Source organism: Suricata suricatta, chromosome 8, assembly GCF_006229205.1.
Source record: "Suricata suricatta isolate VVHF042 chromosome 8, meerkat_22Aug2017_6uvM2_HiC, whole genome shotgun sequence".
Lineage (NCBI taxonomy): Eukaryota > Metazoa > Chordata > Mammalia > Carnivora > Herpestidae > Suricata > Suricata suricatta.
Window position 1 is genome coordinate 114,665,602 of NC_043707.1, and position 18,360 is coordinate 114,683,961.

The window sequence follows — 18,360 nt, forward strand, 5'->3', positions numbered from 1 at the left end:
AAGAATGAGTTCTGGACAACTAGGATGAGGAGAGTCACAAAGCATTAAGAACTAGAAGCTCTCCTAGAGATCATATCTAGCACAACTTTAGTTTTACAGAAGGGGAACAGCCCAAAACAAGGGTTTTACCCAAGATGGTGACCTAAAACTAGAGCCTATGGGGGGCGGGGGCGCGAGTGTCTCAATCCCTAAGTGTCCAACTCTTGATTCACAAATTCTAAGCCCCACATGGCGCTCGGAGCTAGTTATGAAGCCTACTTAAAAAAAAAAAAATAGCCCTTGGTCTTCAGCATCCCATTTCTTTCACATCAGAATGCTAACCATTCACCTGTTAAAGACCCTTAAGACACAAACTTCATCTAGTTGGCCCTGGTTCCTCACTTTTCCATTACTTGCTATCTAAAGAAATCAGTCTTAGAAAACACTCCTGAGAGACCTAATGGAGAACCAGGGGGAGCGGAGGAGGGAGAGAGAGTTGGGGAGAGAAAGGGATGCAAAACTTGAGAGACTATTGAATGCTGAGAATGAACTGAGGGTTGAGGGGGAAGGGGGAGGGGGAAAAAGAGGTGGTGGTGATGGTGGAGGGCACTTAAGGGGAAGAGCACTGGGTGTTGTATGGAAAACAATTTGACAATAAAATATGGAGGGGGAAAAAAAAAAGAAAACACGCCTAAGTCATCCTATTATTTGGCTAAAATGTACTCTACTAGAAGCTATAGGGGATGCTAAGTAAATCTAATTCATTAAAGATCAATGTGAGGGGCACCTGGGTGGCTCAGTCAGTTAAGCTTCCGGCTTCAGCTCAGGCCATGATCTCACAGTTCGTGGGTTCAAGCCCCGCATCACATCGGGCTCTGTGCTGACAGCTAGCTCAGAGCCTGGAGCCTGCTTCAGATTCTGTGTCTTCCTCTCTCTCTGACCCTCCCCTGCTCGTGCTGTCTCTCTCTGTCTCTCAAAAATAAATAAAAAACATTTTATGAACCAAAGTCAGATGCTTAACCAACTGAGCCACTAAAAAACATTTTTAAAAATTTAATAAAAAAATAAATAAAGGTCAATGTGAAAGGAAATGTCAGTCAACAAAAAAACTATTACTTTTAGAGTTGGAAAAGTACATGGTACATTCAGAGTCTATCTTCTGTAACTGCTTCACTTTATTAAAACAATTTCATCCAAAATAGTTATTTAACAACCTATTTAACCCAGGGCATTAGACCAAGACAACCAACTTCTAGATGAGTCACATTCGCTTTCATTTGTAATCAAGCAACAGAAGAGACCAAATTTCAATATAGAATAATATAACCAACATGATCTGATATGCTGGAAAACCCACTAAAACATAAAGACCTTTGTAGAGTATTTTTTCTTCTTTGTTTTTCCTTTTGGGAACTATGAATCAGTGGTTACTAGATTTGACATTAAGGTTAAGAACTACTTCTCAGAACACTGCCAAATTTAACTTACTTTTTTTTCATTCTTTCTTTATTTTTGAGACCGAGGCAGAGACAGCATGAGCAGGGGAAGAACAGACAGGGAGACACAGAATCCAAAGCAAGATCCAAGCTTAAGCTGTCAGCACAGAGCCCATCGCAAGGCTTGAACTCATGAACTGCAAGATCATGACCTGAGCTGAAGAGACTCTTAATCGACTTGAGCCACGCTGGCACCCGAAATTAAACTTACTTTCAACCAAACTTACTATTAGAAACAATCATACCAGCAATTTCAGAAATCTGTCCCAAATGCCCATACTCTGTTTCTAATTCTAGAGAATAAATTTGCAGCTGCTTTACAGCTGATATTAATCCAAACAGCCATTTATAAAACACCATTTGGGGAAGTTCAAGACTCCTCTTCCCACAAAATACCAATTCCCAAGGCCACTGAGCCATTCTCCTAAGCAGAAGGTTCCTCACAAAATGCATCCCATTCCAAAGCATTTATAAGTAATGTAACAGCTCACCAGAATCAGGCCTATATTTAACTAGGAAAACAGACTGCTAGAGAAACTGCTATAAATCTTATTAACTAAGAGAATTATATCGCCTATCAAATTGTTCATTTATAAATGGAGTTTTCCCCCTAAAAGATTTAATTCAGATGTTTGACTCATACCATCCCTGATTTAGCAGTCCTGCTTTCCTATTTCCCAGGTATTTGGTTTTAGGTTACATTATATTCTTCTAATTTCTGATGCATAAAGTTAGGAAGATTAAACCAAGCCCTGGCAAAACAGTATAACCGACTATACACAACCCAAAAGCAAATCAGAACTTGAGATTCAGAATATTAAGAAATACTAAAACTGGGAGCACCTGGTTGGCTCAGAGTGTGAGACTCTTGATCTCAGGGTTGTGAGTTCAAGCCCCACATTGGGTGTAGAGAGTATCTGAAAAAAATGAATAAAATCTTTAAAAAAAAAAAAAGAAAGAAAGAAAGAAATTCTAAAACCAATCATATGGAAAAAGTAAAATTAAATTTTTCACATCACATTCAAAAGTAAACTCCAAGTGGACTAACTAAAAATAAAGCAAATAAGGAGCGCTTGGGTGGCTCAGGTCATGATCTCACCGTTTGTAGGTTTGAGCCCCGCCTCATGCTCTCAGCTGACAGTTCAGAGGCTGGAGCTTTAAAAGCTGTGTCGTCTCCCCTCTCTGCCCCTCCCCACTTGTAATCTGTCTCGCTTTGTCTCTCAAAAATTGATAAATTAAATAAAAATTTAAATAAAGCAAATAAATAAACATTAAATGTGAAAAGCTTTGAAACTTCTAGAAGAAAATAGACAATGGTATCTATATGAACCTACGGTAAAGAATTTCTTTTTTTTTTTTTTTTTTTAAGAATTTCAAACAAGATATTCTAAGTACAAACTATAAAGGTAGAGATTGGTAAATGTCTATGTTTTAGAAAATCAAAATAAACCCACGTACTAGGAGAGCATATTTGGAAAACAAAAAGACCAAAGGATTAATATCCAAACTCTAGACTATATAAAGAACTACAAATCAATAAAAAGACAAAACAATTATTTATGTAAAATAAAAGATCACCTTATTACTTCCTGAACGCCTATCATGTATGCCAGACACTGTCTAGGCATTAGAGATACAGCAGTAAGAAAACAAGAAAGTCGCTGACCCCATGGTGGGGGGAGATATATAAACAAGTAACCATATACTGGTACATCAAATGACAATAAATGCTACAAATAAATTGGGGAAAGGGGATGAACAGGCAATTCAAAAAAGCAGAATCCTGTGGTGCCTGACTGACTGTCAGTGGAATATCTGGGGCGTTAAGTTCATGTCACCCCTTCGCGTACAAAAAAAGAAAAAATGGAATCCTATACAGATAATATACATATGACAAGATTGATCTTCACTATCAGAGAAATACCATCTAAAACTATAATAGGAGCACCTGGGTGGCTCTGCTGGTTAAGATTCTTGATCTCAGCTCAGGTCTTTTTTTTTTTATGTCTTTATTTTATTTGAGAGAAAGAGACAGAGTGAGCAGGGGAGGGGCATTGAGAGAGTGAGACACAGAATTTGAAACAGGCTTCAGGCTCCAGCCCAACATGGGGCTCAAACCCATGGACTGTGAGATTGTGACCTGAGCCGAAGTCAACCGACTGAGCCACCCAGGCGCCCCTCAGCTCAGGTCTTGATCTCAGAGTTGTTAATTCAAGCCCTGAGCTGGGTTCCACAACCAGCATGGAACCTACTTAAAAAAAAAAAAAAAAAAATTAAAGCTACAATAAAATGTATCATACTCAAAAGAATGATAAAAATTTTAGTCTCACAATATCAAGTTGTCATTAAGATTCATAGCCAAAGAGGAGCACCTGGGTGGCTCAGTCAGTTAGGTGTCTGACTTTTAGCACAGGTCATGATCTGACAGTTCATGGGTTCCAGCCCCACATCAGGCTCTGTGCCAAGAGCTCAGAGCCTGGAGCCTGCTTTGGATTCTGTGTCTCCCTCTCTCTCTGCCCCTCCCCCATCCATGCTATGTTTCTTTCTGTCTCAATAATAAATAAACATAAAACATTTTTTAAAAGATTCATAGCAAAAGAAGTATTTGTAACAAAGCATGAACTGGTATAATCCCTCTGGAAAATATTGTGATAGAATCTAAATCTAAAGCTGAGCACATCCTTGGGTACCTGGCCAGCTCAGTTGATAGGACATACAACTCTTGATCTCTGGGTTAGGAGTTCAAGCCCCCACATTAGGAGTACAGCTTACTTAAAATTTAAAAAAAAAAAAGTACACACCCTATGATCCAACACACCCAAGACCATAAAAACATACACATTAAAAAAAAGATATATAAGAATATACTTGGCAGCAGTCTCTGAGCACCAAAAGAAAAAAGGATAAATAAAAAGTGATACATTCACTCAATAAATACCATATACAACAGTGAAACTGAAGAACACATATGCCCTACATAAATCCCACAACACAAGACAGCAGAAAGTTACAACAATAAACCAGTATTAAAAACAACACATATGAAACCTAAAACCACACAAAAAAAACTACTGTATTTTGCTTAGGAAAGCATATATGATTAATATAAGTCTAGAAAAACACACAGATACCGTAAACACCAAAATCAGAAGCAAGGTTGAGAGAGAAGGGAGAAAACCAGAGAGTCAACTGTGGTAGCAGAGCTTTAGTTCTTAAATTTATTAAATTGATCTCCGAAATATACAGTACTACTTGTATTATTCTTTGTACTCTTTTGGTTACCTTCAAATTGCATGCTTTTTTTGTTTTAAGTATGAAAAAATGGTTTATACAATATTGAACACTGGTTGTGCTCCCTTTAGACTGACTGAATTAAATGAACCGATGTATATAAACCACACAGCACACTGTGTTCTAAAAGGGCAGTTTGAAGAAAAATCAAAGTTGGAAGATAGAGATTTCTCCCCAGGAACGTGTTTACTTAATCGCCAAACAAAAAATAAGTCCTTAAAAGTAATTGTTTTTCAGAATCACCTTCAAAGAACTAAGCTGATACACAAGTATCTGTACAATAAGAAGCAGAGAGCAGGCTTTAAATCCCTCAGGAATTGCCTAACTGCCACCCCCCCCACATTAGGTCCGATTCAGAAACTGCTGAGTGAGAAAAGAATTACATTAAATGCTATATAACTTGTAACAAGAAATGTAGTCAAGAAAAAGTAAGTTCTAAATATTTTCAACAGGAAACTAAGATTGCTCAAGTTACTCTAGGAAAAGCTGTTTTGCAAACATAATGCTTTATGATAAAGAGACAAACATCAAAAAGTGTATCCAGGATTTATGTACTTGAATAATGGTTCCTATTCACTACAAGGAGTAAAGGCAGAATACAAAGCTTGTATCCCTATGGCTCTGCAGTGATATTTAAACCCAACAAGGAAACCGAAGATCCTCTCCTCAGAAAGTGCCCTCTATTCCTTGTTGGCAGCTCTCAGATTAGTTACCAGAATAAGAGGTGAGAAGGGTAAGGTCAAAATTCCAGCTGGAATAACATACTGTACATAAAGTTACAGCTTATGTATATTTTTGACTAGCACATAAAATCTCAACTTCCAAATAACCACAGCAATAATTCAGCTAACTACTTTGAAATGAGTAATTTATCTTTCATTTACATTTATGGTTCATGTATGCAAATACCTCATTAATGATGAGAGTGGGTATCAGGTTTTATCAGGTCAGCACTTTGAGTTAACCATGTTAAAAAAAAATTTAATTCATTAAGGGGCGCCTAGGTACCTCAGTTGGTTAAGCATCCGACTTCAGTGCAGGTCATGATCTTATGGTCGTGGGTTCGGGGCCAGAATCAGGCTCTGTGCTGACACCGCAGAGCCTGGAGCCTGCTTTGGGTTCTGTGTCTCCCTCTCTCTCTGCCCCTCCCTCTCTAGTGCTCTGTCTCTATCAAAAATAAATATTAAAAAAAATGTTTCTCATTAAGTTTCCTTCTCTGAAAGAGATGTTCAAAAATATCAAGAACTGATCAGGGTGCCTGGCTGCCTCAGATGGGGGAATGTGCAACTCGTAATCTCGGGGTTGTGAGCTGGAGCCCCCACCTTGGGGTAGAGACTATTTAAAAACAAAATAACATAAAACAAAACAAGAAATCATCATAACTGCTATGGCAAAGCATTTACAAGTTAAATGACACTCTTATGTATCACTTATCCAATAAATTTCAGATCCTTGCTTCTGAATCAAGAGTCCAACCATTTACTGAGATTATTCACTGAAATGGCTAAACTCAAATTCAAACGGAGTTTAAAACAACTACGTATAAGGGGTGCCTGGTTGGCTCAGTCAGGAGAGCACGCAACTCTTGATCTTGAGGTTTGGAGATCGAGCCCCGCGCTGGGTATAGAGAGTACTTAAAAATAAAATCTTAAAAAAAAAAAAATGAGAATTTCTCGTGTGCTCAACTAACACTGTTTACTCAACTATGAAAACAGCACAAGACTAGAGGGCCTTGGTTTTATTTGTGCCTACACTTGTATGAGACAGGATTTTCATTACTTTTATACATCTAAACTAATAATAAAAGAAATGACAATATGTGATTATGTTAAGTTTTATAAGATATTAAACTGTACCATTTTTCACATATTCTTTATATTAATATCAAACATACATATCATTTAATTCTCTCAAAGAAAGGTATATTTTCCTTTAAAGATGAAAAGATATGGGGCACCTGGGTGGCTCAGTCAGTTAAGCGGCCAATTCTTGAGCTGGGCTCAGGTCATGATCTCATGGTTCATGAGACTGAGCTGCACACAAAGGGCTCTGGGCCGACAGAGCAGAGCCTGTGTGGGATACTCAGTGTCTGTCTGTCTGTCTCTCTCTCTTCCCCCTTTTCCTCCCCCTCCCACTTGTGTTCTTCTTTCCCCCCAATAAATACTTTTTAAAAAGATACAGAAAGCTAAACAAATATTATCAATTCTGATATACATTTTCTGTCATTTATTTGCAGCAAAGCAAATCACAAAGTCTGCATCAGCTGGTGAATTCAAGCCTATTATTCCTGAATAAGAGTTAAATATTTTTAACTTTAGATCTAATAAACATGACACTAACAAAATGGAGAGATTTTATTATCTAAGGCCCCTGTCTTAATTTAGTAACCAATCTACTCCCTGGACCACTACTCTGAGGGGACAGCACAGTACCTGGAAGGGAGGGCAGGTTCAGAGCCACACTGAGATTCAAATCCTCTCTCTTCCAAAATCAATCCCTTGGACCTCAGCATCACTGGTAAAACAAAAAGCTCTTTACTAATCTCTTAAAATATAGGTTTAAATGACATGAGGCATGTAAAGTGCTTAAATAAGCATTTACTTTTGAAAAAAATCACAATCTATAAATGAGCTTCTTCGATATTTAAATTAGGCTTACATCTAAGTTTGCTAAAGATATTTTACACCTGTTGTCCAGCATATGAATAGCATCCTCTCTTTCAATGGTGTCCTGTTCAAAATGATAAAGTATATGGTCTCAATACTAATTTGACAAAAATAAATCTAACTCGAGACACACATCATCATTAAATCAGAGGAAAATGAACTATTCCAGCTAAGAAATGGCACCCAAAACCTCTCCATGCAAGCACTTATAAAGATGGTCACATTTCAGTGTATATATTTTACCTCCCTTTCCTTCTCTCCCCGCTAAAAGGGAATCCAAAAGCAAACACTGAACTCTAGCTAATAATATGCATATTGAAGTATTTACATGTGAAATGTACTGACATCTGAAACTTACTTTAAAATGCTTCAAGAATGTGGGGTGCCTGGCTGGCTCAGTCCATGGAGCCTGCTACTCTCGATCTCAGAGTCGTGAAGTCAAGCCCCATGTTGAGCATGGAGTCCACTTAATTAAAAAAAAAAAAATGCTTCCAAAATGTTAAGATGAGAAGTAGTCAAAAGACTTGAATAAACATTTCTAAAAAAAACCACCAATAGCCACAAGCACATGATAGCCAACACAATGGGTTTTAATTGCTACCACTTAAAACAAACAGAAGAAAATAAGTGTTAACAAGGATGTGGAAAAATTGGGAAACTTTAAGATTTCTATCTCCATTTGAAATTGAACGGATACTCTGAAAGGATAAGCAACTTGCCCTACAGTCCCAGTTTAAAAAAAAAAAACAAACAAAAAAAAAAGGGAGGGCACCTGGGTAGCTCAGTGAGTTAATAGTTCAACTCTTGGTTTTGGTTCAGGTCACGATCTCACAGTTCGGGGAGTCCCAACCCCACTTCAAGCTCTGCACTGATGGTGTAGAGCCTGCTTGGGATTCTCTCTCTCCCTCTCATTCTCCCTCTCAAAATAAATAAACTTTAAAAACATTTTTAAATAAAAGTAAAAAATAATAAACAAAAAAAAGACTTCCAATTCTCATCCCGTGTACCTGATAACTAAGGCCTCTCTGAGGGGGGTACCTCTTAGAGTACCTCTACGAATGCATTCCATTACTGCAACTGAAAATATTTTACTGAAAATGCAAAGGAAAATATGACCTATCAAACTACTTTCATGGGGCACTTAGGTGGCTCAGTGGCTTAAGCATCTGACTTCAGCACAGGTCATCATCTTGCTGTTGTGGGTGTAAGCCTTGTGTCAGCCTGCACTGGGCTGGGCCTGCTTGCGATTCTCTCTCCCTCCCTCTGCCCCTGGTGTGCCTGCTCTCTTTCTCAAAAATAAATAAATAAATAAAAATTGTTTTCACGATACGTACTCCACAGCAAAAAAGGAAAAGAACAAGCCAACAACTGAATATATTCTCTTCCTCATTCTATAGTCATTAAATACAGCACTACATTCAGGGCCACTTTAACCGCCTAATATGTCTGGTTGAATGGTCGAACAACTTGTACTTGCTAATGGTAAAATACCCAGCAAAAACTTATGTGACAAATAATCCTGAAACAAAGGGAGAGAAGAGGCAAGCTAAAAATCTATGCTATGAAGGGTGCCTGGGTGGCTCAGTCGATTGAGTGTCCGACTTCAGCTCAGATCATGATCTCATGGTTCTTGGGTTCGAGCCCCTCATCAGGCTCTGTGCTAGCTGTCAGCCTGTCTTCGGATTCTGTGACTCCCTCTCTGACTCTTCCCTGCTCACGCTGTCTCTCTCTCTCTCTCAAAAATAAATAAAACATTAAAAAAAAAACTATGCTATGAACTAAGGCAAAGCACTTGCCATTAATTCAAGAATCAACATTAACACCTTCTGAATTTTCCAAGAAAACAAGAATTATCACAAATACACTTTTACACTTTAAAGTCCTTCTAGGGGCCCCTGAGTGGCTGTTAAGCTTGACTTCGGCTCAGGTCGTGATCTTACGGTTCATGAGTTCAAGCCCAGCATCAGGCTCTGTGCTGATGGCTCAGAGCCCAGAGCCTGCTTCCGATTCTGTGTCTCCCTCTCTCTGCCCCTCCCCTGCTCACTCTCAGTCTCTCTCCCTCTTTCTCTCTCAAATATAAACATTTAAAAAAAAAATTTTAAGTCCTTCTAAAGCAATTTTTTAAAATGTTTTTTTAATTTATTTTTGAGAGACAAGGAGAGACAGTGCGAGCAGTGGAGGGTCAGAGAGAGAGATACAGATCTGAAGCAGGGTCCAGGCTCTGAGCTAGCTGTCAGCACAGAGCCTGATGCGGGGCTGGAACCCAAGAACCGTGAGATCTGACTTGAGCCGAAGCCGGACGCTTAACCGACTGAGCCACCCAGGCGCCCCAAGCAATGTTTTAAGTATTCAGCTTTCATAATAAACCAAAGAGGTTCATTTCTACTTCCTCCTTGGTTCCTTACTGTCTACCTTTACTTTTAGAAATGCCTTTTATTCAGCATCAAAGGGGGAAAAAAAACACACAAGTACAACATACAGAAACAGTACAAATCTCTTCCATATACCCAAACTGCCCTCACTGGCCTGAAGACCTAGCATTATATACAGGAAACTTATTTTCTATGTTACATATTTCTGCAATGTCATTTTTTTCAACAAGCACCTGTGAGAAGAAACAAAACTGAAGACACCTACCACCCCCCACCAACAGTTTTACAGGCTGTACCATGCTTAAGTAAACCATGGGGTAGGGGAAGGAGTCAGGAAACTCAACATCGTTTTAACTTTTAAAAAATGAAATGTTGGGGAGCCCAGCTGGCTCATTCGGTAGAGCATGCAACTCGTAATCTCAGGATTATGAGTTTGAACTGGACATTGGGCATGGACCCCACTTAAAATAATAAATTTAAAGAAAAAAGTTTTCAACAGATAAAAATGAAATGTTAAGCGGAACCCCAAAGGAAAAAAATTATCAGTGCAGAAATGCTCTTCCCTGAGGTTACCTCCAGTACCATTTGGAGTTCAATGCACAGCTTGTACACACAACCCCAAGATTAAGACCTGAGATCAGGAGTCAGATGCTCACTGAGCCACCCAGGCGCCATTCCACCCCCTCCAAATAATATTTAAAAATCTCCTGTCCAACCTATACGTGGTAAAACTTGCTAAAATTCAAGAAAAGCCATCGTTATCAAAACCTACTTATACAATTAACTGAGTTTTACAGAATAGCCTTTAGAGAATAGCTTTTGAAAACAAATTTTTTTTAATATTCATTTTTTGAGAGTGCGAGCAGTGTGAATAAATCTAACTTTAGAAAGCAGTCTCACCTCTTTGACGCCCTCTATCCTTTATCTCGCCCTTACTTTTAACTATTTTTTATTATGTTTATTTATTTATTTAGAGAGAGTGCAAGCGGGGAAGGAGCTGAGAGAGAGAGAGAGAGAGAGAGAGAGAGAGAGAGACAGAGAGAGAGAACGAGAGACAGAGAGAGAGAACGAGAGACAGAGAGAGAGAACGAGAACAAGAGACAGAATCTGCAGCACGCTCCAGGCTCTGTATCAGCAGAGCCCAAGACGGGCTCGAACCCACAGGCCACAAGATCATGACCTGAAACAAAGTCAGATGCCCAACCAGATGAGCCACCCAGGCGCCCCCATATCCTGCCCTTACTATCAAAATAGAAAAGAAAAACTGAGTTATTACCCCTCAAAACAAAAACAAAAAAAACACACACAGAATTTGAAAGCAAAAGCAATGGGCTCCACATAGGCTTATTAAAAACACACACACAACTTTAGTTCTTAGGCCTGAGGACAAGAGCCAGAAGTCTTCTAATTAGACATTCAGCAACTTCTCTTTGCCTGGCCTTCTCTGTTCTGAAACAGGCCCACCTATGCAGTTACAACATTCCAGATGCTAAAAAGCAAATCAAGCAGAACAAAATGAGAACACTGGGGGCACCAGGATGGCTCAGTCTGACTTTGGCTCAAGTCATGATCTCTCCGTTCGTGGGTTCAACCCCATGTCGGGCTCTGTGCTGACAGCTCGGAGCCTGAAGCCTGCTTAAGACTCTGTGTCTCCCTCTCTCTCTGCCCCTCCCGTGCTTGCACATGCTCTCTAAATAAATAAATAAGTAAACTATTTTTTTCACATTTCTTATTTTCATTTCCACATTTAAAATATTCACATATGGAGTATTAGATTGACATCTCCATGGAAGATGTACCAAACAAAGCATACAGATTATTCCACAATTACAAAATTACATATTTGTGACTATGTGAATGTTTAACCCTAGACTTTATCTGGAAAATATCACTTGGGGGGGAAAAAAACTTTTAAGTTTTTTCACTGGCTTAATTTCCATAAAAAGTAAATAGCAAAGAATTTCAGGAGATGCCTAAATATTAGCCAGTGCTTTTCTAAATTTTCAAACTTGTATAGTGCTCTTCTGACGTAACTCAGTCAGAAACACTTAAGTAACATCCAATTCTTTCTCTTTTCCCCTCAATCGCCAAGCCAGGGTGTACATACTTTTTTTCCTAAGCCTTTTTTTTCCTACGTAGAAATAGGCATTATCACCACAGCAATTGGACTAGCTAATGAGGTAGGAGTTTCTTCAAAAGCATTTATAAAGCAAAAGAGAATAATCTAATTATTAAGAGTTTATCTTTTGTAGTGGTTGTTCTTTAAAATGCCAAGGGCACTGGAAATTGGTCAAACACTACTCATACTTTAAAAGACAAAGAGGGAAAACCCCATTAGAAACATCCTGTTACCACCACACTTGGATTTGGAATTAATTAAATCCATTCTGGCATCACCAAGTAAGAAACTGCTGCCTCAAAATGCCAAGCTTTCTTCCTGGAAGAAATCTGACCAGGAAGGTAAGTTTAAACAGAAAACATCAGTCCCCTATCTTCTAAGTATAGTTAATTGGTCTCTTCTTTTAAAGCCAGTTCTCATCTTGCCTGCACCCCAAAAAAGGACAAAGAATTTGTATATTGCATATCCACTAACAGATTTACATGAAGTTAGCAGTCCACCTATCAAATTCTGCCAGGGAAACTCTCCTTACAGGAAGGTTCCAATGACATAATGCTACACGGCAAAAAAAAAAAAAAAAAAAAAAAATAATAATAATAATAATAATGCCCAGGTAGTAGACCTCAGCGCCACCTCGTTAGCAGATTGCTTCAAAATGCACACGCATCCTAAATTCATACATACCTAGGAAATCTACCCTTTACTCCTTCAACTACACTGAAATCAAAATTCTGTGTTCTAACCACCCTTTCTGTATACACAGTAAGGAATGCTGTACAGATTCACCCAACTAAGTTAACAGAACGTATTTATATTCCCAAATAAGGGGAAAGTAACGAACTATTTTAAAAAGCATAATTTAAAAAACGGGCAGGGGTCAGATCAACACCTTTAGGCTTTCTAAAAGTCCTTGGTTTTCTTGAGTTTGGAAACAAAATAACACAATGTTCTAAGTTTTATCTCCTTCACTGTCCAAAAAAAATAAAGCACCAAGACAGAAAACAATTTTTAAATTTTTTTAATGTTTATTTTTGAGAGACAGAAAGAGCACAAGTTGGGGAAGGACAGAGAGAGAGAGAGAGAGAGAGAGAGAGAGAGACACGGAATCCGAAGCAGGCTCCAGGCTCTGAGCTGTCAGCACAGAGCCCAATGCAGGGTTTGAACCCGAATCCCATGAATTGTAAGATCATGACCTGAGCTGAAGTCAGATGCTCAACTGACTGAGGTGCTCAGCCTCCCCCAGAAAACAATTTTTAACCGTGATACAATGTTAAGCCAGCAAGAGGACTTCAAATGGAGGCAGTAGAGACCTGTATCATATATCTAGAAGAGAGAGCAAATTGAAATGCCTCCAAACAGACAAGTAATATAAAGGTGTAAAATAATACCAAGTGACACTCTGCTCAGTGTCAGGGATACATGTCAGGCAGTGGCGAGGGCTACGACAAACTGCAAAGGACGTGCCCAACCACAAAAAATGGCTGCTGCGAAGCAGACGCATGCTGGCAGAACAGATTTCTCAAAATCACCCTGAATCCTAATTTTTACATAAAATCTCCTTGGTTTTTTAATGTTGACAACGACTTCAAATTTACAACACTGTCTGAGCCAATCAAAACACATCTGGAGACTGGATTTAGTCCATAAGCCTTCAGTTTTCAACCTCCGCCAGAAAAAGAAAAATACATGGTTCCTTGAGTGGTAGAGCTCTAGCTCTGGGGTAGAAAATACACCCTATGTTCCCAGTAACACGCTAGCATGTCACAACACACTACCAAAAACATAAGTATACATCTAAAACCCGTAATTGCTGAAGGAAAGCAGAGGAAAGCCGTACTCTTCATACACTAAGGTGCTCCATTTCTACCACTAAAATAGGAACGATTTCTGCCAGTGAAAGAAAAATTAGGAAATGGATTTTCATGAAACTGAGCTCACTAATGTTCAGCTTCCTCAGTGTGTGCATCAGCCTATACCTTGCCAACAAAAAGAAACTATAATATGATTTCTATGGCACAACATTCAACCTTGACTTAAGAAAAAAGTGCCCAGGGCAACCGAGTGGTTCAGTCCAGTTAGGCGTCTGATTCTTGATCTTGGCTATGGTCAGGATCTCACCGGTCTGAGTGTGAGCCCCGTGTTCACTAGGCTCTGCACTGACCAAGTGGAACCTGCTTGGGATGCTCTCTCCCCCTCCTCTCTGCCTCTCCCCTGTCTGAGCTCTCCCTTTCCCTCCCTAAATGAACAAACATAAAAAAAAAAAAAGTTCCCATGAAAGACTAAGAAATGGGGCACTTGGCTGGCTCAGTTCTCAGGAAGACTCTTTGATCTCAGCACATGGTGTACAGAGATTACTTAAAAATAAATATATATATATATATATTTTAAAAATCAGTCTTTTACAAAGGGTACCCATGACTCTGAACTCTCTTGGTAACCAGTGGGCAATTACTTTTTTATGGGTTATAAACCAGCATAACAGACTCAACAGCAGTGGTTCGTAAACACTGAAGATGGAACATACTGAACTTTGAGGAAATACACACTCCTTCACAAAACTTTTAGGAGTTCATAGCCCACGGATTAAGAATGGCCTCTTCTGGGGCACCTGGGTGGCTCAGTCAGTCAGTCTGACACTTGCTTCAGCTCAGGTCATGATCTCACAGTTCCTGGGTTCAAGTCCCACATCGGGCTCTGCACTGATGGTGCAGAACCTGCTTGGGGCTCTCTCTCTCTCTGCCCCTCCCCTGCTCTCTCTCTTTCCCCCAAAATAAACTAAAAAAAAACAAAAACAAAACAGGCTGTTGTAAACATTAAACTTAAACCATCTCCAAACTCCTCACCTCTCCCCACCAATACATCTCTACTCCACCCCTCTACTTCAGGCAACCGCCTCGTCCAGCCTGGACCAATACAACAGCCTCTTCAGCGATATCCCCCATAATCCATCTTCCACACCTCTGCAGAAGCGATTTTAAAATACAAATCAGAAGGCTTCGACAGCTTCAGCAAACCACCTTACTGTCCATCTGTTCAGTAACTACTCTGTCAACTACTTTTGGCCTCTTTTCAGCTCTGAAAGCACACGAAATTCTCATCTTCAAGTTTCAGCACTTGCTGTTCCGTCCACCTTATAAAAACACTCTCTCCTACAGAACTGGCTCCTCTCGGCTCACCCTAAAGAACCTCTCTGACCACCCACCCTTGGGTCTCTCTTGTTAGCAGAGTCCCCTGCTAGGGATCTCCGTATCACTTTTCTGAATCTGTCATTTATTTGCTTACCTGTTGTATCTTCCCCCACTATACTGGCAGTTCTCCAAAAGCAGAACCCCTTTGTCTCACACCCCCCCTGCACTCGCAGAGCCTAGCACAGGAGCCAGTAGATGGTATGTCCTCAGGCACGATTTATTGACTCAGCCACCGAATACTGGAGTGAATCAATCTTGGATGTTTACAGAATGACAGTGTGAAGCAAGCCATCAAAACCTAATGTTTAAGAGACGAGCATTAGCCACACTTCCTTCAACTCAGGACGTTGATGTGCCCAAGAGACACAACACAGCCTGGCATCTTAAGATTCTCAGTGGTTGAGACCATCCATTCAAAAAATAATAATAATAAAGTTAATCATACACTGTCTGCTCTCTCTCAGGCTGCCTCACCTTCTTCCATCTCAGCACTAATTCGTTCTAATCTCAGAAATATTCCACACCTCCTTCCTGCAACCCCTCAGTACAAAACAGGACACTCTTCTTATAATCCATGATTTCAATGGCTAAATCAAATCCACAAGGTACCTGTACATTGTGGTAAAGCTAATGAGATACGCTGAAGATCTACTCTTCCTCTAGTTCTTATACACCGCCACTAAAACTGGACTGTACCTCAACTGCAGACTAAAAACATGTCTCCAAAACCCAAGACCTTTCACTGGTGCCAAAAGGTTTAAAGAACAAAGAAACAAGCCTATATTGGACATAACGATTTTCTTATGAAAACTTCAATTCACCCATTACAAGACACAATCAAGCCTGAATGGCTACAGAATAATTTGTTTGGGTAGCCTGGGTGGCTCAGGTGGTTGAGTGTCCCACTTCTGCTCAGGTCATGGCTCAGTTCATGATCTCACGGTTCGAGGCTTGGAGCCCCACCTCGGGCTCTGTACTGACAGCTAGCTCAGAGCCTGGAGCCTGTCTTCAGATTCTGTGTCTCCCTCTCTCTCTCTCTCTCTGACTCTCTCCTGCTCACGCTCTCTCAATCTCTCAAAAATAATTTTAAAACATTTAAAAAAACAAAAGAATAAACTTGTTTTTGGTACTGCTGAAATCTGTGCACTCGTGCACCAAGCAGACATCCCAGGAAAAAGAGCAAACTAGGCCCCATTTGCTCAGGAAGTTTTTCATGGCAGGAGCCCACTTCTAACTTTCAACAGAGTCCTGTGAAAGACACACACCTCAAGCTGTCCAGATAACCTAACGGACAACAGTTACGTAAACAAAAAAAGGGAGGGCCATCTGAAAGGAAAGGAAAAAGAAGAGTGTGACCCTCGCCTTTCCACTGCGGGCCCACCATCTGGAAATCCTGTAAACGATGATAGTAAGAATGGCGTTTAATACATGCCAGGGAAGTGAGCGAAGCGGTTTTCAATTTAATCTCATTTAATCTTCACAAGAACTCTATAGAATAACCACGTTACTTACCGCTACTTTGCAGATAAGGAAACTGAGGCACCTGGAAGAGAAGCCCCTTGACCTAAAATAAAAAGCTAACAGAACCAAAATTTGAACCCAGGAAAGCTGGCTCCAAGATCCATCCGTTATGCTTCCACCAGAAGCTTCAGTGGCTGTCGCACGCCAGACTCCACCATATTCGGAAGCTTCTTCAATCCAATTAACAACCCCTCCTACCTAACCACCCTACTACCACTGACGGCTTCAAACTTCTCGGGACCGGCGCTACTCGCCAGCTTCCGCCACGCTCCACCCCTAAGATTTAGAAAGGCAACGGAATAGCTGATAAAAGTTGCCCAGGTCCTAAGGGAGGCAAAGAAAATTGCCTCCTACAAGCAGAACACACGCTGATCACCACCGGAATGCAGAGCGGCCTCACCTCCAACCCAAGAGACTGAACTAAAAGTGGGGGCACAAATGTTCCCGTAACAAATAAATGTGGACTATGCCTCCTCTGGCCGCAAGGCAGAAAAAAACTAACACTTACTGAGGGCCAGCCACATGCGCCCTAGAAGGCAGAACCAGGCCAATGGAGACGGGGCGGGGGAAGGGGGGTGCTGGATTGCACTCAAAGAGTTCCGGGGGAAAAAAAAAAAAAAAGAAATCCAAATAATGGGTTCTTAGGACTATAAGGAAAGATGAAGGCGGTGGAAGCCTCTCCCTCACTGCTTACAATGAGGGGAGGGAAAGGAGTACGAGCTGCTCTCGAGAAAAGTAGGACCAGAGCGTCGGGAGCTAGGCCGAAGCGAGGGGAAGCCCTGAAGGGCGGGGAAGGGGAGGAGCCGAGGGAGCGGGGCCCGCTCAGAGGCCTGGGGATAGGCGCGGGGAAGCGGCTCCGCGCCGGGCCTGCCGGGGACCCCGACCCAGCCGCTGCGGAGAAAAGATAAAAACCAGAACGACTGGAGCTGGTGGAGCTGCCCTAATCCCCATCAGAGACCCTCACTCACCTGGGCCCACCGCAGCGATCGCAGCTGCAACCTCGCAACGGCACAACCGGCCCGAACCTCGCCCCCGCCCGACAGCGCGCCCCGCGTCCCCGCTCTCCGACGGCGGTAGCGGCGGCGGCGTCCCGCTGCCTCCTGGGAAATGTAGTGCGAGTCCCGCCCCTCCTTGCCAACCTGACTATCGGCTTAACTACGCTTCCCACCAGGCAAGGCGAGCGTTGGGCCCGCCGCTTTGCGTCACGCGCCAGGTTGTCGGCAGTCACGTGGGTTGCTCCGTTCCATCCCCTCCCCCTGCCTGGGAGGCCTGGGGAAGAAGGAGGGAGGTGGACGGAAGGGGCGGGGGCGTTGCTGACGCCACCACCCCCACCATTTTGGAACCAGCCTGGAGGGAGGGCCTGAGCCCCACCCACTCGGGGTCTGCCTTCGTTGTTTCAAAGTCTGAGCTGGGAATTTGGACGTCAGGCTTTTGGTCTCTTCCCTGCTTTCTTTCACTTTGTGACCTTGAGGAAATTCTCTCCCATCATTGAGCTTTGGTTTCCTCCCCTATGATACGAGACTCGTAATTTCTATCCCACAGAGTTGCTGCGAGACTCCGACAAAGTAAAGCACATGAAAGGGGCTTGTACCCTGAAAGCGCGACTCAAAATGGAGCTGTTTTTATTGTGATAGCGTGACCTCTTTGGGAGACCCAGGAGCCCGAGGAGTCGAGCTCCGTCTGGCCTCATCTCCCGCAAACCCTACCCCCACTCCCCCATCCCGGCCT

The 18,360-nt window shown here is 41.5% G+C and overlaps 1 protein-coding gene across 2 annotated transcripts in view; it reads right to left on the reverse strand.

The window, feature by feature from the left end:
• THRAP3 (thyroid hormone receptor associated protein 3) overlaps positions 1 to 17,704 on the reverse strand; it is a 72,256-nt gene extending 54,552 nt beyond the window's left edge. Inside the window, exons 1-2 of one of the 2 annotated variants that reach the window (XM_029946291.1) lie at positions 17,601 to 17,702; positions 7,199 to 7,280 (exon numbers count right to left, since the gene is read on the reverse strand). The gene's annotated coding sequence lies outside the window, so the exon portion shown is untranslated. Of the gene's footprint in view, positions 1 to 7,198; positions 7,281 to 17,600 lie in introns of both variants that reach the window. The other variant, XM_029946290.1, reaches the window with a different exon arrangement.
• Between the last annotated feature and the right edge of the window lie 656 nt (positions 17,705 to 18,360).